Source organism: Solanum tuberosum, unplaced genomic scaffold, assembly GCF_000226075.1.
Source record: "Solanum tuberosum cultivar DM 1-3 516 R44 unplaced genomic scaffold, SolTub_3.0 scf00542, whole genome shotgun sequence".
In the NCBI taxonomy this organism is placed as follows: Eukaryota; Viridiplantae; Streptophyta; class Magnoliopsida; order Solanales; family Solanaceae; genus Solanum; species Solanum tuberosum.
In genome coordinates, this window is record NW_006239465.1 from 105669 (window position 1) to 110137 (window position 4469).

The 4469-nt window shown below is 37.8% G+C and overlaps 1 pseudogene; it reads right to left on the minus strand.

The window, feature by feature from the left end:
* Nucleotides 1-772: 772 nt before the first annotated feature.
* LOC102603369 (SEC1 family transport protein SLY1-like) lies at nucleotides 773-4087 on the minus strand (annotated as a pseudogene).
* Between the last annotated feature and the right edge of the window lie 382 nt (nucleotides 4088-4469).

Consider the following 4469-nt stretch of genomic DNA (forward strand, 5'->3'; position numbering starts at 1 on the left):
AAAGTTTAGTAATTTAAGTCATTCTAACTATTTTTCGTTTTGAATGGATTGTTGTCACTTTTTTCACATTTTAAATGAATTGTTTCTTTTATTTTTGTGTATGGTTAATAACCGAATAACCGAACCAAACCAAATCGAAACCGATAATCACCAAACCGATAAATGTATATTGTATTTGGTTTGGTTTGGTTTTGATAATTTTAAAACCGATCAAGTTGGTTTGATTTTGGTTTTGACCAATAACCGATCCAAACCAACCCGTGAACACCCCTACCTAAAACAATACAACAGAGGCACCAAGCTATTTCATTTAAAGCTCTGACAGAAAGGGAAGTTACAAAACCTTCAAAGGAGAAAAAGATAACATGGAAAGTATGCATTATAACGCGCACATGAGCAGACACCAAGACGGAAATGTGAAAATGAACTCTTCCCAAGATATTAACACTGCATGAGGATCATTGTTTGAAGGTTCAAACTATGATAGACAAGCTCGTACCTGAGCGAATTCAAGGCTGAACCCATAGGTAAAGATTAGTTAATAATTTTATAGGTCCATCAACTAGAATCCAGTGTAAAACGAAGAATGACAGAAATATGCATCTGTGAATCATGTCATATCGAAGGATAACACAACTGAGGTTCTTGCAGAATGATCAGAGACTGCAACTATGTTGGAATTTTGTCACATGAGGCTCTTCCAAGCATACTGATTTTACTTGGACAGGACTACTCTTATCTCATTTAAGCTGCATGCATCAAGCATTACAAATAAAAAATGGATTTTCTTATTTATAAATGACAAGGACATAATCCCCATAAACAATAATTGGACTGACAGAGCATGTAAGCATAAAGAAACATACTTAGAAAGATGTGTAGATTTTGGTTCCCAACTGTATGGACTATAGAACAGCTACTTAACTCAAAACCTCAAAAGTTGAAATGGAAGTCATTCCTATACTTTTAAAGACCAGTACGCCTCACAGTCGAATACTAAAAGTCTAGCACTATCAACAATACAGTCAGCTAGATTCTACATTTGCTCAAACTAGACTATTAGGTTCAACGTAAACTTTTCTAGTGAGAGGCAAGGTGGCTGAGTAAAGTGAACAACGGTGATACTGAAACACAAATGGTTGATAAACAAAATTCAACCTATCAATGGGCAGGTACAGCTCCGCTGCTTCCCAGTCCCATCTTCTGCCCCAGTACTCCTAGCTGCTCAATAAACTCACCTCCTGTAAGAATTTCTGTTGTCCCGTATATGATATGCTTGACTGGCTGTTGGCGATTGGCAGATTCTTGCAAGCTTCCATACTCCACGTAGTTTCCACCACCTATCATAAACACTATAGCTTCTTTAAATGGTCCTTTTAGATGACCGCTACTAGATGCAGAGCTTGACTTCGGTGCACGAGGATCAAGAAGAAGATAAGATTCATTTTCAGGATTTGGCTTCCCCTCCATTAATGCCTCTACTGCTCTCGGTAAAGCCAGCTGATGATCACTGGATAAAAGATTCTTCACACCTGCAGTAACAGCACTGATTGACTGCCCATAGAGTTTTTCAGCCCAATCAACAATGTTACTCGTACTTGAAGAATTTGCTGACGCAAAAGAGACATTCAATGATTTTATCTTCTTAACATACTGAAAAGCACTGGTATCGATCTCGGACTCCCTAAGTGCTGCTTCAATCATTTCGACTTCAGATTGAGGCATGCTTTCAGTTGAGATTAGATAAATTATAGCAAATCGCAGCTTATCCACTTTACTCCCTTTTCCCTTGAGCAATCCAAGGAGCTCATTACGATCAATCCCGCCTCTCACCAGCATATCACTCTCTTTTTTAGCATACGAATCAAGGGATCTCTCTTTGATCTCGCCCAATAATGAAGTAGCAATATTTGTGTGCTTATCAATCACTTGCTTTCGCTCAGTCAACTCAGGTAGGGAATTTACAGCATTCATCAAATGTTTAGTATTGCCAACCAAGTCTGTTCCATCAAACTCAGTCCCTCCGCTCCCACCTGTTCATTTATTTACCTCCTCAACATCCTTCTTGTACTTACGCAATTGAGATTCTATCTCCACTGCAACCTCTGGAAACTCCAATGACCAGTTGGCCATCCAAAATGGATCAGACTTGTCTAACTCATAGGATTTCATCCCACCCTTGTCTTCTTGAACATTTAATCTGTTCAATCTCAACCCAAGCATATCATGAACAAGTGGCCTATACCTAAAATCATGCTGTATGGCTACTGACAATTCAAAATTCCGATCAAATAAACACAAAACTGGCCTCTGAAATGAGCTAGTGAAATTTGCACCCTCTGAAAACAAATTGTTCTTCGCCAACAAATGGTCTCGCAGTCGCTGATCCAACAGGGATGCCACCATCTCAGCAGGCCCACCACGAGGGCACCTGATGACAGGGACAACAGCAAGAGTAGCCAACACACTAAACAACCCACTCACAATCTTTTCAACAATCTCATCAATTTCCTTATCCCCAGCTGAGGGATCATTTAACTGGAGATAACAGTTCTTGTAGGCAAGGGAGAACAAATTATCCTCAAGCGTGACAAACTCCAAGTACTGATCATGCACTTTCGCGATCCTCTCAATCGACTCTGAATTAATCGTACCTGAAGCAATAAACAAGCATATCATTCAACAAGTTAAAATATTTGCAAATTATTTCAAGTAATTGTGTGACTATCTTGTCTATTATTTCAAAACTTCAAATTTGAAATTTGAAATTTTAAAACTAGGCATAAGAATATTACATGTAAAATAATGGTCTCGGCTCACAAAAATTTAACTTTATTTTCCAAACAATATTCATGTACAGACTATAGGAATTTCGACTTCAACTTATACTCTTTTCTTTCCTTTTTTTCTGATATAAACCAAAACAGATCCAATGCCTTGCACCTAACACCTCCCAAAAAAACCATTTTTCTTGGGGAAAAACCGTCAAATTAGGTCTTGCACCTAACTCGCAAGTCATTCCCCAAAAGCTAGCTCCGGATGGGAAGATTGTCCAAGTCCACCCATACATTTTCATTCGATGTGGGGCACTGAAACAAAAACATAGGCTTTAGACTACAATGGTAAATAAGCTAACACCTTGTTTGGATGGTTGTTACCCTTTGCATTGTATTGTATTGATAGTTTAAGTATCATATTTGTTTTGATTGTTTCCTAAATTTATTGTATAATATCGCTTAAATTCATCCTTAGGTAACAACGAAAAGTATCATTTTGTGTAACCACCGATTTGGTGTGGTCGCGTCGTTACTTTAGTATTTTCATCTCACTTTGTCTTTACTTATTATTTAATACTTATATTCATAAATCTATCCAAACATTATATTCATTAAAACAATATACAACACAATATATGAAAGAATATGTGAGGTAAAGATAAAACTGAATCGGAACCTGAAGCAAGATCCTCGAGCAAGGGTCTAGGAATGGAAGACGAAAAATTCAAATGGAAAGAATCGTAAAGAGAGCTGGATGCATCGGAAATGATGCGCTGGACATTGAGGTGAGTGGGTTGGACGAAATATACAGCAGGAACATCGTGAACAGGCTTACGATCCTTGTCAATGAGGAAATAGAGGGTAACTCCGTGCTTACGGAGGTCCTTCACATGAATCAACGGCGATAGAATGTCCTGGCAGAACCGATCGTAAATGAGGATCTTGTAAACCTCCTCGTTGGCGGTGCCACCAGCATTCACCGGCTGATTCAGATTCAACATCCGCGTGATACACTCTGAACAATCAAATTAAATCAAACCAATCAACAAAAATTCAATTGAAAATCAAGTCTATATAGCTATATTCATTCCGCTCAATTCAAGTTTACCTGTATGTTTTTGACGAAGATTGAGCGCCATTTTCTTCGAATTTGATGTGTCCACTGCAAATTCAGTAAACTCCTTAAACTGTTTTCCTTTTTTCTTACTCTCTCAGAGTGTGGGGCGATGATGTTCTGGATTTTGAACAAGAGTTCTGTTTGATTGTCTTTCTGCAAGTAATTATTGTACTCCCTATATTAAGCTTTTAGCCAAAATTGGCATAAATTAGGTCTATTCTGCCTGCTTAAACATTATGAGTATAATTTACATAGATCTTTAAAAGGTAATTATATTATTTTTCTACTTTTTTTTAAAATTACAAAAAATTCCTTAAAATTTATGGATTTCGAATACATTATTAGACTTCCTAATACATCACTGGACTATAGATACATCACTAGACATGGATACATAGGTGAGGAATGTATTTAGGAGGGGAGGAATGTATCAGAGAGGAGACATGACATCTGGATACATCACTGGACTTCGGATACATCAGCAGACATCCGGATACATAGGTGAGGAATGTATTTAGGAGGGGAGGAATGTATCAGAGAGGAGACATGACATCTGGATACATCACTGGACTTCG